Here is a 21,327-nt window from a genome sequence, read left to right on the forward strand (position 1 = left end):
GGAAAGCCTGTGATAGTGGATGGGCCATCAGTGGAGTGGAAAAAGATTGTCAGAGGAAGGAGGAGGGATAGAGAAAGGGAGGCATTGTGGAATGAAATGGACTGAATTATATTTATATATGAATATACAACAGTGAATTTCAACTTTATGTACATCTATAAAACACCAGTTTGAAAACTAATAAATTAATAAACAGAAGACCAGTAGAGGAAGGATAGAGGAAGGGAATACTATGTTGTTTCACCATACAATAGCATTTGGCTTTCTCCCTTCTGTTTTAACATTTGGTATTTCATAGCTCTTTATAGCAGCTCCCATTCAAGAAATATCAACCATGTCCTAGCCACAGTGATACAGTCTTCATTAGATACCTCTATGACCTTATTAGGCAAGACTTTTTCTCATATGCATTTTACAGATAAAGAAACAGAAGACGAACCATGTAAACTAGAAGGGACAGTTGTGGATTTTGTAGAATTCATCTACCTGTGATCTTTTCAATATTCCCTTTGCTATACAATCTATATAATCAAATATATGTCCACCAGTTTATCCAGTCTCATACAGTTGGATACTTGGGTTGCCCCCAATATCTCTGATTGTGAATAATATTGATAAAGTTAGGGCTATTACTGTTTTCCCAACGTTTTCCTTAGAAATGGAATTTCTAGTCAAAAAACAAACACTTAATATGATTTAGCATGTCCTATGTATGCATGAATTAGCAATAACCATACCTATTTTAGTTACTGTTCTAATTCCCCATTCCTGCAAAGCATTGTTTTTTCCAAGAGAATATCATACCCATTTATGCTACCAGCTGAGATTCAGAATGCTCATCCCCCAGTGCTTTCCCCAACCCCATCAAAGTTCAGGTTCATATTTTCTTACTTTTTCTCCTCTGTGAAAACTATCAATTTTTTATTCTAAAGAATATTCTGACACATTTTGAAGACCCAAGTGGCAGCACTTGACTTTCCTTCCCACATACACTTTTATTTTGTGTACTTAGGTATTTAGTTTCTACTTTTCTCAACATTGTGTGTAAAATTTGTTAAGTAATTTTCCATCTTCCAGGCTCAATGTTTGATGCATTTGTGGCAATCAGATGTACAGTTCAACCTACTGTATGTATGTGTTTCCTGTTTTGTTGACATAAAATAAGAAAACTAATATTACACAGTGAACTCCCACTGTTTGGGGAGCGGGAGATGAACAGTCACCCATCTCCTCTCTATTCTCCTCTCGTACTATGACAAGGAAGATTTTTCTGGCTTCCCACCCTACTTCCAAAACAGCCATGTTTCTGAATAATTATGAGGAGGTGCCAAATCATAGTATATACACACTCATTTCTTTTGATTAGGAGAGAGGTGAGTGTGAGAGAGAATGTGGGAGGGGTTGGATCCTGGAAAACTCGTCAGTCTAATACCTACTTTTCACCACAAGGGTGGTTTGTAGTGCTTAAGAAATGCAGATTATGCCAGATACAATTGCAGATAGGAAAGTGTCTATTAAACCACAGCAGAGAAAGGTTTTCTGTGGGAGGGTAGGTGGAACAGTGATGGTGATTTTGCAACCTTGGGCATCTGCAGGAAGATCAGCACCCTGTGTTTCACAAGGGCATTATTTCTCCACAGAAAGTGACAGCCAAAAACAATTACTTAAATGCATATTGATGTAAGTTTCTTTGCCATGATTTGAATGGTAATAAGATGGTAGAGGATTGGTGAATCACAAAGAGTAGAAAAGTGAAAACCAAGAAGAGAGTCCAGGATCTGTTTCTGTATTGCAGGTCATTGAGGGAGAATCTGTGGAGCAGTTTTAGGAGTCAAGGATGATTGTCAGAAGAAAAGGGAAAAACATATATTACTTTTTAATGCCACAAATTGTTTCTCTCTTAACATAGAGATAAAAATTTCATTCCTCTCTGATAATACTCATCCAACACTGAATTTTTTCTTGTCATTCCCCTTTATAACTCAAGCTTGTCACAATTCAGTTCAGCTCAGCTTGTCACACCTGTCCAGAGTGACTCATGCCATCATTTATAGAGCCTCTTTAGAAGGAATCATTCCAAATCCCTCAAACTCTTTTTTTTATTGGATAACTTGTGCTGGGCCCATTTTCAGGAACTCTCTTGATATGTTCAATGGACCTAATGGCTATGTTCCTGGTCCCAGAACTGGTTATCTCCAAGACTTCCACTCTCCACATCCTAATTCTAGGCAGTAAGCTTTGATGTGCATATGGCCTCATGTTTGAGAGGTTGTTTTTCAAGGTAATTTATTGTGTACCCATATGCAATCACTTACTGTACACCTGGCACCATACTAGCCTACTTAGTGGATAACAAAGCCATAAGGGTCCCTGGCTTTTTCCCTCACAATATTTCTATAATTACTACACAAATATAAGTAAAAACATGTTTCTGTCAGTAGAAAATTTGTTAGAGGAAGGTCCTTCTTGAATTAGATTCTTAAAAAAAGACACAGATCAGTATTGTAGGTCTGGAAGTATGCTCTATTCATGTTAATTAATTATGGTTAGTACATCCATCATGGATACGTTGGAACTGGAAAAGCTTACTACATATCTGTCTAGATACAGCCCTCCACATTATCAGACATGGAGACTCTTGCCCTCATCTCCTTTCCCCTGATATTCCTACTGCTGAATATCTATAGAAAGTCTATTGCTAGAACCACATTTATTCTCCCCTTAAGTACTGTAAAACACTAAGTGCCCTCCATACTTCCAATTTCTCAACTTTCCAATTAATACCCTTGACACAGTGCATTTCAATTTTACACAGGAGCTTCAGGCAAGCTTGTGCAGTACTCAGAAACTCACTGGTTACCTGTCACCTACAAATTAAAGAGCAAACATTGACACAATTATGTTTAAGATCCTAGGTTTTTCCTATGTCATTACCAAGCAGCTTGTTTTCTCTAGTCCAATAATCTATAACTGTTAAACTGGTCCTAACTTTTGCTCACACTGTTACAGGTATTGGAATATAATTCTCACTTCTTATTATCCTAAGTCCTAACCCTTATTCCAAAATAGTTTCTGCATTACTTCCATCTTTCTTTAATTATGTCTTCAATTTTATATTCCATTTAAACTATGCATAACAATTAAATGAGATTCCCATTTTATTTATATATAGCCATTTTTCCTCCCCCTGAAGAATGGAGATGCAGAGCAAAGGCCAGGGTTATTTACCAGAGAAGATATGATCCTGCCTATGAAATTTGATTCATATCATTTGTTAGTGTACATAGAACTCTAGGTATCAAATGAGTGTACATCTGGTTTGCTTAAGATAGTCCTATTTTATACCTGTTGTTCTATATAATTGTCATTATCACCCACTTTTATTCTTAGAAGTGTCCTGTTTAGGGTAATAAATTAATTGTATAACTACTATTTAAAGTAACAATGTCAAAGCAAGTGTTAAAAGCAAAAAAGAAAATAAGTTGGGTGTGGGGTACAGTGTTCCTGTAATCCCAGCAGCTGGGGAGGTTGAGACAAAAACTTAATGAGTTCAAAGCCAGCATCAGAAATAATGAGGCAATAAGCAACTCAGTAAGACCCTGTCTCTAAATAAAATACAAAATAGGGCTGGGGATATGGCTCAGTGGCTGCGTGCCTCTGAGTTCTATCCCTGGGACACTACCCTCTGCAAAAAAAACCACTAAAGTTTAACAAGAAAATAATGGGCATGAATTTCTGATCTGAAGATAAGCAAGCATTCCTTAAAAAGTATAAATATTCTTTAAAAGAATAGGGAGACATTGTAAACCTTTCTAAATCAAAAGACAATGAAAATCAAGTAAGGCAAAAGGTAACAATATTCTGGATGCCACGGTGCATGCCTTTAACCCCAGTGGCTCAGGATATATCTCCAGTCTGAAACTTTGCATGTGTCTAACAGAAGAAACACTCAACAGATGTTCATGGCAATGCTGCTGTCAATTCCACAATCCATTTGTCACAAAACAGTGGGTAGGTGAAAGTGAGCCAAAGAAAATACCCAGAGATAGCATACAAGACATAAGGTTCATTGGAAAATGGTTGCAAGACATCAGTAACTGCTCCAAGAAGAACTCAATTGTGACAGAATGAAGAATAGCACCTCTGTCCCTCACTGCTTCACTGAGTTGTGCCTCCTTTCCTTCATGGTGGCATCTTGTGCAGCAGATGAGTTATACCTACACTTTGCACAGTACCTTTGATTCCACCTCTCTCTACCAAGAGGATATGATAGGCTTCAGAATAGGTGACATCTTCAGCCTTTGATTGCTTAGGTATCCTGTAAAACATCTTGAGGAAATTTTAGTATATTATATGAGACAGAATTGTAATTTTTTTTTCTTATTTTGGAAATGTTGCTATGTTTTACCAGTTTTCTCAGGTATATTTATTAAAGTCTGTTCCTTCTCCACTGATTGATAATTCTTTTTTGACAACCTGAGTGGTGCAAAAAGATTCTATGTATGCAAGGGTCTGTTTGGGGGGGGCTCTATTTGTTCCTTTGGCTACTTAGGAATCCTGCACTAATAATACATCATATCCATTACAAAATCTCTATAATAAATCTCAATATCAGCAAAAGGAGGCTGCCTTTTCATTTTCTTTAAAACTGTCTTGAATATTGTGACATTTTGTTCTTCCATTTTACTTTTAGTGAAAACTCTTCAAATTCTAGATGTGGTAGTACATACATGTAATTCTCTGGATTCAATACCCAGGACATGGAAAAAAATCAGTCAAATTCTGCAAAAGACACCACTGAGTTTTTATTGGAGTAGAGTTTAATCATAGATATAAATATAAAAACTTGTATAATAAAGGTTCAAGAAAACATGTGAGAATATGTCCATACCTCAAGGTAGACAAAGCTATTACAGAGGCCTTATAAAGTATGAAGCAAAAATATGATACATTAGATTTATATGAAATTTCAAACTGTTGATCAAAAGATGCCATGTAAAAAGCAAAGAGAAACAGGTGCAGTGGTACATGCCTTTAACCACAGAAACTCATGTGTCTGAGGCAGGAAGATCACAAGTTGGAGGCCAACCCCAGCAACTTATCAAGGACCTGAGCAACTCAATGAAACCCTGAATCAAAATAAAGAATAAAAAAAGGGCTGGGAATGTGGCTCAGTGGTTTATCAGCCCTGGGTTCAATTTGGTACCAACAAAATATTAAAAATTTGAGGTCAAACACAAAAATCCAAGCAGAGCCCACCTCATTGTACTCCACAGGACTAAAGGGTGGTGTTTGGTTCTGGGGCACTGATTAGTGCTTAAAGACACAGCGGTGGGCCCTACAGGGTGGCCTGCAGGGAAATTTGGGGTAGTGGGGACTGAACTGAGTGTCTTCAACAGGGGAAGGGGTCAGAGGGCAGAGTTCATGGCTGGATATTGGGCGGTGCTGAAATGCTGAAGTGGAGCAGGGCCTTTATCACAGAGGTACTCTGCAGCTCTATGGTAGCCAGCCCCTCTAGAAGGGCCTCTTCTAGCGCCCTAGGGTGTGGGATGGCTCTGGTCTGGTATCTTACTGGGGGACAGTGAGAGGAAAAATCTCTGGCCAGAGTGGGAGGGGCAACATAGTAGGTGGGCGAGGCATAAGGACATATGGTGGAGAGGAAGCTAGATGGGTGCTGGCTTGCCATCCAAGGATTATAGCTGGAGGCACCACGAGAACAAACTGAAAGCCCTTGATATGGACACCAGGTCCAGAGATATCCACTTGAGGGCAACTATATGTAAATGCAAGGGGCTGCATAGGCTTGTAGGTGGAAAGCCATGCAGGAGTGCACAATGCAGAAATCTCCCATGACAGTCCAGAGGCCTGGACTGGTGATAAGACTACAAGCACAGCAGCCATAGGCAGAACCCCTGGTTATCCAGGGGTTTGGACACCTATATCACATGGGCTTGCATGATCAGCCTTGCAGAGTTCAAGTTTTCCTTCACTGCCTTCTCTTAAGATGAATTAGAGCTCCTGTCTGTGGATACTTGCTCTTTGTTCTTCAAATCCTGGAGAATCCTGCAAGCAAGTGGGATGAGGAGACAAAGGTTAGTGACTCTGGCAGTAGAAAGTGAATGGCACACCCAGGAAGGTTTTTCTCTTGAGACATCAAAAAAAAAAAAACCTGCAAATTGGGGTCTTCATGGCTTCCTTCTATGTAGGACAGAGTATAAAGATGGGATAAATCAAACTGGGCACAGTGGCATGCCTGTTATCCTAGCAGCAGGGGAGGCTGAAGCAAGAGGATCACAAGTTCAAAGCTAAAGTCAACAACTTAGCGAGGCCCTGTTTCTAAATAAAATATAAAAAGGGCTGGGGTGTGGCTCAGTGATTAAGTGGCCCTGGGTTCAATTCCTAGTATCAAATTTACAAATAGGGGGAGGGAATACAAATGACCAGCTAACTGGAGACCAGTTGAAAAGTGAGAATTAAAAAGTAGACAAGAACCCTAAATTAGGATGAGGATGTTGCTCAGTGATAGAACATTTTCATAGCATAGATGAGGCATTTTTTGAATCCTCAGCCACCCAACACACACACTAAAAGAAACTATTACATCAACCAATAAAGGATTGGCAAAGCCAGGTGTGGTTGTGCACACCTGTAATCCAAGGGGCTTGGGAGGCTGAGGAAGGGAGATCTCTATTTCAAAACATCCTCAGCAAAATCTAGGCACTAAGCAACTTATCTCTAAAAAAAAAAACACAAAATAGTGCTGGGGATGTCTCAGTGGTCAAGTGCCCTGGAGTTCAATGCCTGATGCCACCCTCAAAAAAAAAAAAAAAAAAAAGGGATTGACAAAGTTCAAAATACAGTGATATCAATACTCATTGCAAGTGTAGAACATCTTCCATAAAACAAATGTACAAAAATTGCTAGGCAGTTTCTCCAAAATTCAATGGGATGGAGAAGGACAGGATATCAAGACCAGAAAATCTAGAAAGATAAAATTGGCCACTTGAAAATTAAATGTCTGTTAGAAGGGGAAAAATCAAATGGATCATGTTTGTAATCAAAAGACAAACCACCAAATGTGTCCAATATATATTAGGAAGTTATATAGAAAGTGCCTGCTAGTCAGTATTAAGTAAATAATTCAACCACAAAACAGGAAAACAGCAACGACAAGCAGTCACAGAATATGCCCTATAAATATATGTGTACAAAGAAAATTGCTTGTATAGTCTTTAACCTGACGATGGGGCATATATAAATAAAAATGATGGCATAATTCTTTAGTCCTGCTTCTCCATCAGAGAACAGCACTCCACCTGACACCAGCTTTATCTTCAAAAACATATGTCTGTGTGTGAGTTTTTAATTTTTCTCATTCCCCTTTGCCCCTTGCTGAAACCTGCTAGTTTGGACACGCTGAGCATGGCATTTTACACCTTCCTACTTGATACAGTATTAACTGAATCCTTTATTATGTAAAATCCATTAAAATTAATAAAGCAGCCCTTCCCTTCAAGAAATCTGCAATCTAATAGAGGTAAATGATTACAAACCTCTAACTTGCAAAACATTATGAAAGTTAAATTGAGTGATACAAAGACTAAAGAATTTGTAAAATAATACATTAATTTTATATGGAGATATATCTCCATATTAAATATATACTCTCTCTATATATATCTATATATCTAATATATATATATATTACAATACTATGAGATAATCTGTTATCCACATTTTATACAAACGGAAACTGAAGCACAGAAGTATTTGAGAACTAGCTTTTTTATCTTGGAAAAGGAAAAAACAGCTAAAATTTAAAATGAGGTAGCATGTATCCATAGCCTATATTTCTAACCAGTATTCTAAAACTACTCTAATTATAGCTTTAGAAAATAGGAAGAATTTCAAAGTTGATAAAAGAATTTGGACCAGCAGTATGACCAAAAAAACAAAAGGAACAAAATGATATGAATGGAAAAAACTATAAGCACTTAGTTGATTCTCCTACAGGTAAATCAGAGGGCACAATCTTCAGGAACCATGACAGAACAATACCCAACAATGTCTATATTCTAAGAAACAGGTGAAAGATCAATAACAGGAAAATTATAAAAAGTCCACTTGCTAAGAATGGGTAAGTAAAACCTTTGTGAAAGACATCAGTCCTCCCTACATATCTTTTTAAATTTAAAATAAGTTATTCTTATTTTTAACTCTTGTTAACTTTTAACTGATGAAACAAATTGTTTGGCATGAATCAAGACTCTAGGTTTGATCCCAGGAACAGGAATAATTGTAGGCAATGGCCCCTCACCCACACAAGGCTACAGGTTAGACTGTCAGAACACTCATAAAAACTATGTAACTATATATTAACTATATATATAAGCATAGTATATTAATTCCTCATATGAGTGACACAAGCTATACAACTTTTGGGACAATCATTATCAGTGAAAACATCTGAGAGGAACTTAAGCTAACTGGCCCTTGATTAATGGGGTAGTTCAAACTAGGAGAGGTGCGTGGTACATCAGGAAAGGGAACTTTTTGCCTAAAATAAGAATGAATGGGCTTGGTTGCATACGACAGTGAAAAGGTAGGACTTTTATCAAATTGGAGACCTGCAATGATAACAGAAGCTGGTTAGGGAATAAATGATCTTCTACAATTTGAAACTTCAAAGTATGAACTTTCACTGGTAAATATAATTAAATAAACATGCTGTTATTTGCTAGAATACCAGTAAATCTCTGTCTCATGCCATTCACCACTATGGCCCCTTCAAACCACTCAAGTGCTTTTAGTCAAATCATGTAACAATGAATAATGGAAAATATGTGTCATTTAAAGGATACAGCATTGCTTACCTGTACTTAAAATGTCATCATGAGCCAGGCATGGAGGCACATGCCTGTAAATACCAGTAGTTCCCTAGAGGCTGAGGTAGGAGGATCACAAGTTAAAAGTCAGCCTCATTAATTTAGTGAGCCCTTAAGCAACTTGGCAAGATCCTGTCTCAGAAAAAAGAAAAAAAGAAAAAGTGCTAGGGATGTGGTTCATTGGTTAAGCACCTCTGGGTTCAATCCTTAGTACTAAAAACAAGCAACAAAAGAAGGTCATCATACCGAGTTTCTGAAAATTCAGTTTTTACTTAGACATACACACACACACACACACACACACACACACACACACACACACACCCCAACCACAGAATTCAGAAGGACACTCCTATGTTCCTGTGTGAAAGTCAATAAGATTGAAAAATAAAAATGCCAAGGCTCTATTTCAAACTATTCAATCAAAATCTTTAGGGAAGTCAAGGAAATTCAAAAAAATAAACAAAAGTTTCTCAATAAAAGTTTATCAAGTTTGGGTAACATTTGATGTGATCAAATGTGGGATCTAAACCCTAGTTAGTACATTTCTCAATTATAATGCTAAAACAATGAAGGTTGAAGGTCAAGACAATTCATGACATAAGTATGTCAATAGGACAGAAAGACAAAAGGTAGTCCTCATAGGTTATTAATATCATCTACTCTACTTGAACTTCAGAGTGCCAATACTTGAGCCATTTCAATGATTTTACCATATCAGTGATGGATTTGAACTGAGTTACATACCCATTCTGCAGCTCCTGTACCTAATGAGATCTGCTACTATTACAAAGTTCACTCACAGTTCACCATGCTTTTTTCTTTAATTAACCAACTAGATTCTGGATTTATATCTGAATCAATTGACACTGCCAATTCTTTAAAAGAGAAAATGTATTCAGAGTAATATTTGATGTCTATTGGAAATAAGTTATTCAAGAGTTTGGGCTTTATTTAATCACTTTAGTTATATAATTTTGGGGGGGACAGGTATATTTATATAAATTTGGAATACTTTACCCATTGATGCAATAGTATATACAGGACTCAGTCTCAAAATGCTTGTAATCCAGTGGTGGGAAAAGCATAAAACTGTATAAATAATTAATGTAAAGCCAGCAATGTACTTTTATACCGAGATCTTTACCACCCTAGGTATCTCTTATTTTCAATCATCTAATAACTACTGTACTATATAATCCACTTGATATGGGCTTTTTATTTATCTTGTTTCATAGTCTCACAACCAGATACCAAGGAAGATATTAAGCAAATTGCCTACTTATAACAAAGTTAACTCTCTTAAATCTATTTTACTGTTAATCCAAAATGCCATCAAACCAGAAAATGGCACTGAATTCCCCCTTGTAGAGATCTAGGTTGAGGTAAATTTGACTTGTACTTAAATATGTTACAAATTATGAAAATATTTTTAAATTCCTAAGTTGAAGAGTGCCTCTATTCCCGATTTAACAACAAGAACACTGACACATCTGACTAAGGAAAAATTTTAACAATGGAAATGCCTGATTTTAAGTTCCATATATATCCTTTGCCTGATGATATGATGGATTATCAAGATAAGCATCCATATCATGATTGTATTAGGATGTTTATAAAGGCTCATGTTACATAGGTTTAAATCCATGTTTGCCTGACCCTGTTACCTTTGGTCCTGTTATGAGGCAGTACACCATGGAAGGAACCACATGGAGAGCAAAACTGTCACAAATGCTTGCCAGGAAGCAAAATGGAAGTAAGGTCCCTGAGTCTCAATATTCCCTTTAAGGGTGTGCCTCCAATGACTTAAATCCCTTCTACTAAGTTCCACCTCATAAAAGGTCATCCATGTTTACATCAATTACTTTTTTAATGTCTTGCAATTCAGACTCACCTAAATTCTGGGCAAGTCAAATCATTATTAATCTGACTGAAGAAAACCAAAATTTAAAAAATTTGAAAAAACTGAGTATAGAGAATGTGGTGACTTCAAAATTGTTTTCTACTGTGTACTAATCCCATCTGACTTATATGACATTTCAGTAGTAATCACGCAATTTATATGTCCAAAGTATCAGAGAATCACATTTCTAATTCTGGAGTTCAATGAGTGTCAAAATTAGAATAACAATATTAGGTTTATGTTACATACCTAATAAATACTTTATGCTTGATACACAATATCTCACTAATTCTAAAAATAAATTTATGAAAGTGTATATCCCAATTTTGTATACAAAGAAACTGAAATTTACATAATTATCTACTTCCTCAAAGTAACAAACCTGATAAAGGTAGATATTGAAATTAATACACTATTCTCTCTGAGTTGGACTATATGCTCTAAGAAGAACTATATGCTCTCATGCCTATCCAAATACTAAAGTATAGATTTCTTATTTTAAAGAACTACTCAGGAGAGGAGTTATAATGTGGTCTCATTGTAGTAAGAAAATAAAAATTATAAAGCTTCGAGATATGTTTTCTCACAGAAATGGCATGTAGGGCACATCATTTTAAATTGGGGCTAACATTAATATTTTAACATATTTTGTTTCATTTAATATAACAATAATGTCATTTGAACATGCAATCAATGTGAAAATTATTGATATTTCACCTTCACTTCAATTCAGAATAGCCACAATTGTCTATTAGTGATTGTAATGGACAGTGCAGAAAAGAAGCAGTTACCTATATATGAAACTCTTTTTTTTGTACTAGGGATTGAACCCAGGAGTGCCTCACAACAGAGCCACATCCACAGCCATTTTTATTTTTAACTTTGAGACAGGGTCTCACTAAATTGCTTAAGTTGCTGAGGGTGGCCTTGAACTGTGACCTTCAAACCTTCAAAATTAAAACTCTGCTGAAGACTCCCCATGAAGTGCTCCTGCCCAAGAGAGCCCAGTTGGTGGGGAGGGGTCTGGGGGAAGGAGTCCCTGATAGGCCCTGCAGTCCTGGGGTAATCACGGCCCACCAGCAGGTTTGGATCAGGTGGCACACCCCCACCCCCACCCCATGCCAGGACCCAGCCACGTCCTCCACGCCCCTTCCCCTCCCCGTGAACGGTGGCCTCCAAGGAGAGGCTAGGAACAGGGGCAGTGGGCCTGGTCTTCCCGAGCCTGCAAGCCATACCTACCATTACCTCTCTACCCTGCCACCACTCACCCAGGTACCTGGTTCGCCAGCCTTGACCCTGTTCTTCAGCCTCGGCTGCCGACCCCTCTCCGCAGTGCAGATGGGGAGTTTGCGGTGACCCACATGACCACAGCGCACCTCTTCTCCACGGGCACTGTGCACTGGGTGCCCCCCCCCATTTACAAGAGCTCCTGCAGCATCGACGTCACCTTCTTGCCCTTCGACCAGCAGAACTGTAAGATGATGTCTGGCTAATGGACCTATGACAAGGCCAAGATCGACCTGGAGCCTGAAGACTACTTGGAGAGTGGCGAGTGGGCCATCATCAATACCACAGGCACCTACAACAGCAAGAAGTATGACTGCTGCACCAAGATCTACCCTGACGTCACCTACGCCTTTGTCCTCCGCCGGCTGCTGCTCTTCTACACCATCAATCACATCATCCCCTGCCTGCTCATCTCCTGCCTCACCATGCTGGACTTCTACCTGCCCTCCGACTGAGGCAAGAAGATCACGTTGTGCATTTCTGTGCTGCTCTCGCTGACTGCCGAGTACCTGCTCTTCACTATGATCTTCGTCACCCTCTCCATCGTCATCACCGTCTTCGTGCTCAACGTGCACCACAGCTCCCCCAGCACCCACAGCATGCCCCGCTGGGTGCGGGTGGCCCTGCTGGGACGTGTGCCCCAGTGGCTGCTGATGAGCCGACCTCCTTTGGAGCCACACGACTCCCCAGGCCTGAAACTCGGCCCTTCTTGTTACTGGTTGGAAACAAACATGGACGCAGAGGAGAGAGAAGAGGCAGAGGAGGAGGAGGAGGAGAAAGGCAGATGGGTGTGTGCAGGCCGCCCAGCCCCCTCCATGGGTATTATCTATGGCTGCAGACGCCTGAAGCCACAGGCCTCAGGGCCCAGGGCCGAGGCTCCCTCTGGGGAGCCTGAGATGTTGCTGTTGCCTTGCATACAGAAAGCCCTGGAAGGTGTGCACTATATTGCTGACCACCTGCGGTCTGAGGAGGTGAGTGAGATCTGGGTGAGGGCCTCCCCTGGGTGACCCTACCAGCTTACCAGGGAACCCTCCCACCTCAAGGTGGTAGCTAGACCAACCTGGTCCCCTCCCTGAGGGCTGGCCTCACTCATTCATGGCTCCAAAGAGTCTGGAATCAATTGAGAGAGAATATTTAGCTGGCTCTTGGGACACTTGATGGCAGTAGGTCAAGAATGTCCCTGCTCAGCCTAACTGGGAGACAGCGAGCAGAGAAGGGCATGCTTAGATGTGGACTCTGCAGTGCCATGCTTATGCCACTACCTACAAAAGTTGGCAGGGATGGGAGGTGGAGGGGGCATTAGGAGAGCCTGGTGGGCCAGCCCCCTGTGGCAGTGGCCTTCCTCTTTTATGCTAGATGGTCCCCTCTCCTCTTTGCTCATGAGGCCCTCTGTGAAGCTCATGAGTCAACCACAAACCCTGCAGATTCTTGGTTGTATGAGGCTGGGCCTCTCTGAAGCCTCTGCCTTATCTAGCGCTCAGCATCAGCATTCTATTATCAACTTAGGGAAGGGTGAAAGGCTGGAAAGGATCACTGGATAGCCTTGATGAGTGAATGAGAAAATTAATCATTAATTTGGGAGCAGCTAGGCATCCATCCCTGGCCTGGGCTGGGAGTCCAAGCTGCACAAAGCCCACCCACCCCCTAACCTGCCCTGAGTCACACCTATACCCCACCCACTACCTTCTCTGCACTGAAATCACTGCAGCCACTGGGAGTCCATCTCCTTAGATGGTTCCAGCACCTCTCTGTGTTCCTCTAGTCCCTTTGCCTGAAACCTGCTGAGCCCCGGCAGTGTGGAGGGTGAGATAGGTGGGACACAGGAGAGGGTGGTATGGGGCTTGGGCCAGCTCTGGTTCTCCCTCCACCCCATCTCTGCACCTGTGCCAGCCTTAGCTTCCCCTTGGGTCTCAGGGGGCAGTTGCTGGTGCCCTGTGGTTGTCCCTACAGGGGCTGAGCATGAGAGGAACACTTCTTGAGGCCTGGCCTCTGTCATCGTGAGACCATTTCTCCCGCAGGTGAGAGAAGACTGGAAGTGTGTTGCCATGGTCATCGACAGGATCTTCCTCTGGCTCTTTATCATCATCTGCTTCCTGGGAACCCTGGGGCTCTTTCTGCCTCCGTTCCTGGCTGAATGATCTGATGTCATGTCCCTTATGGCTCCAAGGCAGTCCTGCCAGCCAGCAATGACCACCGTTAACTACAGCTGCCTCTAGAGTGCCCTCTGGAGCCAGCGCCATCTGCCTGCAGTGTTTCTGGGGAGAGAGCACCAGCTCTGAAGGTCTTCCTGGAGCACTCACTGTGATGCTACTGCACCTGGTACTGGGAATCTGCTGGACAGAAAGCCTGGTTTAGGAAGCAAAGGAGCTAGAAAAGAAGGAGGACTGTGCCCTGCAGAGAGGTGGGACTAGCACAAGGAGAAACAATATGGCCTTGAGGGAGGGGTACATGAGGGAAGGGGAGGCTGCCTCAGGAGTGGAGGGTCTATGAGCAATGGTCTAGATTTAAGAATGAGCCCAAAGTTCCCAGGGGAACCCCCAGGCCAGGGTTGGCGAGGCTGGTAGTGCAGCTTGGGCTCTTTAAACCAGGCTGAGGAAGTAGTTCAGTGTGAGTTTGCAGGTCTTTGAGGTGTGTGGTGTAGCAGCCGAGGAGCAAGGGACTTTACAGAAGGAGTGGGGAGCAAGTGTGGGGGTCCAGTGGAGCGAGGCCTTCCCCTCCACCCAAAGCACCTTCAGCACTCCCTAGGCTTCCCTGAGGCATCATGCCTCCCTCTTCCTTGTAAAAAGGTAGCCAGAACTGAGAGCTGCTGCTGTGGGTGCCGTGTGCCCATGAACCTGCAGTGAACAAACCGGGAAGGCCATCCCTAGCTGTTCTTCCACAGTGCCCTGGTCCCTGTAGTCTGTGGTCAGCACACCTTTCTGGAGTTGGGGATCTCTGCTTCAAACTCCTTCAGTTCTGAACTCCTCCCAGCCAGGGACACTTTAGTTTCTCTCTCCCTAGGACCTAGCACAGCACAGGGTGAGGGGCATCGGCACTCTATGTTGTGTGTGGTGGAGGGGAAACACTGAACATTTTGGGCTCCACGCCTGCTGGGTGATGCCAGTGCCCTTGGGGTGTCCCTCCAGCCTGCCGTTCCTGTCCTTCCCAGAGCCTCAGCATGTCTGACCTGCTCTGGACCATTCTGTGCAGCTTGTTCTTGCCCTGAGGAATGCAGAGCCTGGTGGGTCGAGCCTGTCCTGAGGTGTACACCAGGCTGTCCATACAGTGTGGAGCCCCAGGCAGGAAGCAGAGTAGGGCAAACTGCTGACTCCCCTCCATCATGGGGTCCTGTCCTTCTGAACCTCTTCCTCCTCCTCAGCACACAACACTCCTTCACACATCTGGAAAGACCTACCTACCTGTGACCCTGGTCCAGGCCCTGTTACTCAGTTCTCTCCTGATACCCCCCCCAACTCCATGGCCCTCTGGCCTCATTCCTCCTCATTTGTAGCCTCCACCCCCAACCCCGTCTCTCTGCCTAACTGAGGCTCCCAGAGGTGATCTCCTGCTGCAGGGACAGCATGGAGAGCTGTGCTGTTCATGTTTCCTGTCCATCCATCTTGCATGTGAGTAAAGTGGTTAAATAAAGCCAAGTCTGCTGCTCCTTCAGCTGTGTGACCCCCCAGAGCCCAAGTGGTCTGGGTGCAGCTGAAAAAGATGCCACATGGACAAAAGTGCCCTGGGTCCCTCCTGGAAAGTGGCCCATGAGTCAGGTACCCTACTGTGCAGTTGGGACAAAGGGCTGGAGCACACCTGTCCCACTGCCAGGTGCTTTCCTTGGCCATGGCCCAGCATCAATCAGCCCTTGATCTGCACCCAAAAGAACACCATCCATCTCTTGCCTGGCTGTGGTTCATGGCCAGCCTCCTCCCACAAAGGGCACATCAAACCAACACCATAGTCCAACAACCACAAAGCAAATGGTATGAGTTTAATTCAACCACAAATCTGATAGAAAGAAGGTAAAAGAAGGCTCAACACAAACACTTGAGAAAGGAAGGGATCAGATGAGAAAAAGGGGTGGGGGGGAGAAGAGTAGGAGTAAGCAAAAGCAGGGAAAGTAAAGGAAGAAAGAGAGGAGGTTGCAGAAAGAGAGCAGATTGTGGTCCAAAATCCAGTTCTGGCCACTGTCTCTCTGCTCCTTCCCATGATACTTGGTGTGATAACAACACAGTGTCCTGTGCCAGAATTCCCAATCAGTTTGTTCTTGGACTGTGTCCCAGATTCCCCATCAGGAGGGAACCCAGCTGTCAGTCCAGACCAAACTCACATTAAATAAATTTGAATATACACTGTATTAAGAAACCTAGCCCATCCCCCAACTTATAAGCTTTCTGCCCCCCCACCCCAAATAAGGCCGTTCCCTAGACCCTCTGTGCATCAGGGGATCACTGAAGGCTGAAGAGGAAGGAGAAGAAATAGCTTGGCTCCCATATGGGCCTACCATGTCTGTGAATAAGCCATTTTGGCTGATAGGGACACCAATATGACCCCAATGAAGCTCCAGCACCCAGGCTGGGGTGGGAGGGGTAGCTGGTGGCGACAGTGACTTCTGAACCATGTGTGTCACACCCACCCTGCGTCCATATCCAGAGTCCCCTCCATCCAGCTGCAGCCTGAACAGCACAGTCTGTGGTGGGGCAGGGAAGGGGTCATGCAAAGTGGTGAGGGAAGGACCCCTCACCCAAGGCCTTCCCTGAGAAGACCATGTGACCAAAGGCAAGGCAGGGGAGGTGCATGACGGGTGGGAGTGGAAGACGCAAGCGGGTGCAGGAAGACACACCCCCACCCTAGGTCACTCTGCAGGTGGGTGGACCAGATTGGACAGGACCTTGGCCTGATCCACGGCATCCAGCAGGTTCTTGGCATCCACGGCCAGGGTGTGGGAGGTTGTGAGCATCTGTCACTTGCACTCCTTACTCAGGAAGGTCAGGGCATTCTGCTGCGTAAGCCAGCCATATTTTGTTGATGAGGTCTGCCAAGTCCTAGTTGAGCAGCTTCTGGGTTCCCTCAATCTGTAGGGAAAGCTCACAGAGAGGCGAGGTGCTTGGCCGTGGGGAAGGGTATTGGCTGAGGTAGTCAGAAATCCCTGGGGACAAGGTGGGTCTAGGCCTGGCTGAATCCAGCCCCCCATCCAGATTAGAGTGGGCATTCCAACCCCTAGCCAATCATGTGTGAGCATGGTCTGACCCCGCCCCATACACCATCCTGTCACAGCAACAACCCTTCACACCACCAGCATTCAAGTGAAATGTCAGGATCCACGGGCCTGTGCCATTTTGTAACTGTCTACCATCAAATCAAGAGATCTGGGATTTTTGTTTTAATCACCACATGCCCATAGCCTAGCACTCTGAGCACATGAAACACAACAGATTTTTGTTGAATGAGCGAATAAATACATGGTCATCCCTAGGATACGGAGGAGCTATCACATCACACCTGATCTCTCCTCAAGAAATTTGCCCTAGGGGCTGGGGATGTGGCTCAAGCGGTAGCGCGCTCGCCTGGCATGCGTGTGTCCGGGTTCGATCCTCAGCACCACATACCAACAAAGATGTTGTGTCCGCTGAGAACTAAAAATATCTCTCTCTCTCTCTCTCTCTCTCTCTCTCTCTCTCTCTCTCTCTCTCAAAAGAAAAGAAAAGAAAAGAAATTTGCCCTAAAGCTATTTAGGTCCCTGGTGGCCATCTCAGCCCTTTGATGGTACCTGCCTAGGTGGGGTGCCTCTGTGCTGCTGCTGCTGCCACCCAGAGGCAGGTTGAGAAATGTCCCAAATGTCCCTTCTCTGTCTTGCCTTGAGCAGGCAGATGGTCAGGGTGGTGATGGGATGGGCCACATGCCACATGGATCATGTGGCAGATGGCTGACCGCAAGAGGCAGAGGATCCCAGGACTCCATGAGAGGCCCACATTTGGTTTCCAGATGGACAATCGACAAATTTCCAGTGGCCCTTGATCAGCTTCTTACAGTTGCAGTAACAAATGACCACAAACCTAGCAGCTCCGAGCAGCACAGGTCATTCCTTTACAGTTCTGCAGGTCAGATTTCTGAGCGGGCCCAATGAGGCTAACACCATGGTGCAGACTGGACTGTGTTCCTTCTAGAGCTGGGCAGGGTGTTCCCTGCCTTTCCCTGTGTTGAAGCTGCACCTTCCAGCAGCAGTGTCCCTCTGACTTTGGTTTCTGTCATCACAGCCCTTCTCTGACCTTCCTCCCGCTGCCCATTAATAAGGACACAGGCCCACTTGGGTAATCCACATAATATCCCCCTCTCAAGAGCCTCACACTGATCACATTCCCCAACCACCTTTAGCCTTGTAAGATAATGCATTCACAGGTCCCAGGGATCAGGCTAGGTCCCTGGTGGCCATCATAGGGCTGTGTCAGCAGGACACCGGGATTCCCAGGACTTCATTGACAGGATTTCAATGACACATTCACCTTAACCTTGGTCCAGTGATTAGATAAAGAATAAAGGGTGGGGAGGGAAGGCAGGAGTGCCCTCTTGCACATCCGCATTCAATGAGACTCCATGGCAATCTGAGACCTGATAGGAAATTCATCCCAGAAGCTGGCCAGGCTCCTGGGGGCCTCTTGGCCCTCTGATGGTGGCTGCCCAGACATGCTGTGCAGTCTCCTGATGGACAGAAATGGGACTTCCCAGGTGGCCCAGGGGCCTCTGCTAGAAATGCAACTAGGAATAGGTGGAGGTACAGGGAGAAGTGACAGATTTGACATCATCTAGGATAGGACACCTACCTCTGTCCTCGAAGATGATGGCAAGGAGGGCAAGGATCACCCACACTCCCAATGAGCTTCCTCAGGGTCAGCCCCACGTTCTGAGGGGAGGAAGGCGCAGGGTAGCTGTTACTGCCTGCTGTTTTCTTTTCCAGAAAGCCCTGTTTGCTTTGGCCAGAGCACTTCTTGGGGGTTCCAGGAACCAACTTCCCTTTGACCGTGGGTGGAGACAGCACCCCCTTCTTCATGGGTGACAGCCCCACCTCCTCGGGTCCCTTCTGCCTGGGCTCTCACCTTCACCACCACTACGTAGCCCTCAGGGGGCAGCTGGCAGAGCTCCTTCTTGAGATCCAGCACTGCCCGCACCAACTCCATGACATTGAGGTACACCAGGTCATCAGTCTGGTCCAGGTTGGCTATGGATTGGATGGACTAAGGAAAAGAAGCAGAGGGGGCTTGAGGGACCTGGGAGGACCCTGCTACCACTGCTGTTCTTTTGTGGGTAGGCAACTCAGGCACCAGTCCACCAGGAAGGACTCTTTTGTAGTCAATAGTGACCTTTCCTGGGCCTGTATCCCTCCTTTCTGCCTCCAGGACTATGGCTGTCCAGCCAGGGAGCCTAATCACATTCTGATGATGGCCTAACCAGACCCAAGGAACCATCACCTAGCCTCGGGGTCCAGGTTGGTCAGTGCCCATCAGGTGATTCTAATGGGCAGCTGACATTGAGAATCACTGTTCTAGAGCAAAGAATACCAGTGGCCACCCAGGCTACTGCAAGGACGGGGTGGGGGGTGCCAAAAGCTTAAGAGTGATTCAAAAGAGACAGGGGCCACTCGTCCTCCCTCAGGGCTGCACCTATGAGCTTTCCTCTGGGCCATTCAGTGAGTACTTGAGCCTGGCTCTACGCCTGCTTCTATGTGAACCAGCTGAGGTAGCCTGAGGCAAAGTGCTTGTATTTAAAGACCATAGTCTTTAGTCCTGAGAATCCCCACTCCAATTCATATCCAGCCTTGGGGAAGCCAACACCAACCTGTGCCCCCAGTTGTGGTGGCTTCTGTGGGGTCCCTGTGAACTCCGCTGCAATGGGAAGGACAGTGAGTAAGTGGGTAGAGGGGTCTCAGCAGCTGGCCGTTGCCTTCATACCCAATGATGATCAAGCAAAGCCCTCTCCTCCGTTACCAGGAGACTCCGGGGGTATTAGGCCCCAATCCCAGGAAGATGGCAGGGGAAGAGCATGCTTGCCTCTGTGGTTTTGTATAGAAAGAAAAAAAAATCAAAGCCACAGCAGAGATGGGGTGACCTCATGAGAGTTCCAGCTCTGGCATGCTTCCTCCTTGATGGACACAGGCCCAAAGGACAGCAACGCTCTGGCCTTGGCCACCATGAAAAAGAAGCCTCACTCTCTACAGGTAATGAGGATCCGTGGAGCCCCAACCCTGGTGTATCAGCTGCTCATGGGTAGATTTGTGAGGATGCTATTGGGGCTCAAGTAAATGAAATACCAGCAGAGCCTTGCTGGTATTTCATGCACACTCTGATGAACAAAGACACACACAGGCCCTGCGCAGCTGCTGGAAGTGAAAGCACAGGATTGAAATCAGAACACCTGGTTCTGCTCACACCTCCACCACCAAAGAGCCCTGCCACCCAAGACAGCACATCTGTATTCCCCCGGTCTCAATTTTCATCTGCAGAATAAGAGGGTTAGCTCTGAAGTCACCTGGAACCAGAGAGCCTAGGCTCACCCCTGAGCCATGCTAATTAGCAGCTGGGTGACACTGGGCAAGTTATCAATCAGCCAGTGTCTCAGTTGCATCCTTTGTAAAATGGAGACACACTGCCTGTCTCTGAGTTGCTACAATACAAATGAGTTAATACTTGTGACTTGGGCTGGTGCCTGGCTTGTGTTAAGTTCTCTGTGTCCATTGTCCTTGCTCTTCTTATCATTATCATCAGCTCCTCCCCCTCTTTTCCCTGACTTCAGCACAAGCTTCTGGAGAGATCTCCTAGGCTTGGTCCCATTCATCCCTTGGGCTTGGAGAAGACCTAAGAAGTGGGGCAGGTGGGTGGAGCTACTTAACCTTTCTCCAACAGAGTGAGGGGTGGAAAGGCGAGAATCACCCACTCTGCCAAATAAAGGCAGGCAGGAGATGGACCAAGAAGAGGACCAAGGAGGTGAGCAGAGCAGGGAGCAGCTCTCCACACTAAGCTGACCCCCTTTGCACATGCCACATTAAAAACAAGGCAAATAGATGGTTCTTAACATTGCAGACATACTCTGCTGCCCCCTGCCCAGGCAATAAACAAAGATGGGGTACCACAGAGACCCAGGTAGGGACTCCCCAAGGAAGGGAAGGAACACTCACTGTAGCCAGCCTCCTTCTCTGGGGTCTACAAGGAAAGAAGGGAAGAGAACAGTCACTTCTACAGCTCTGGGGACCACCCACTGTCCCCCCTCCCTCACCCTGCT

The 21,327-nt window shown here is 44.6% G+C and overlaps 2 pseudogenes; one reads left to right on the plus strand and one right to left on the minus strand.

Annotated features, from left to right (window-relative positions):
* Positions 1–12,125: 12,125 nt before the first annotated feature.
* Positions 12,126–14,490, plus strand: LOC144373812 (neuronal acetylcholine receptor subunit alpha-2-like; annotated as a pseudogene).
* A 1,965-nt stretch (positions 14,491–16,455) lies between these two features.
* The window catches only part of LOC101961516 (protein-tyrosine kinase 2-beta-like), a 30,043-nt pseudogene continuing 25,171 nt past the window's right edge, over positions 16,456–21,327 (minus strand).

This window comes from Ictidomys tridecemlineatus, unplaced genomic scaffold, assembly GCF_052094955.1.
Source record: "Ictidomys tridecemlineatus isolate mIctTri1 unplaced genomic scaffold, mIctTri1.hap1 Scaffold_50, whole genome shotgun sequence".
Lineage (NCBI taxonomy): Eukaryota > Metazoa > Chordata > Mammalia > Rodentia > Sciuridae > Ictidomys > Ictidomys tridecemlineatus.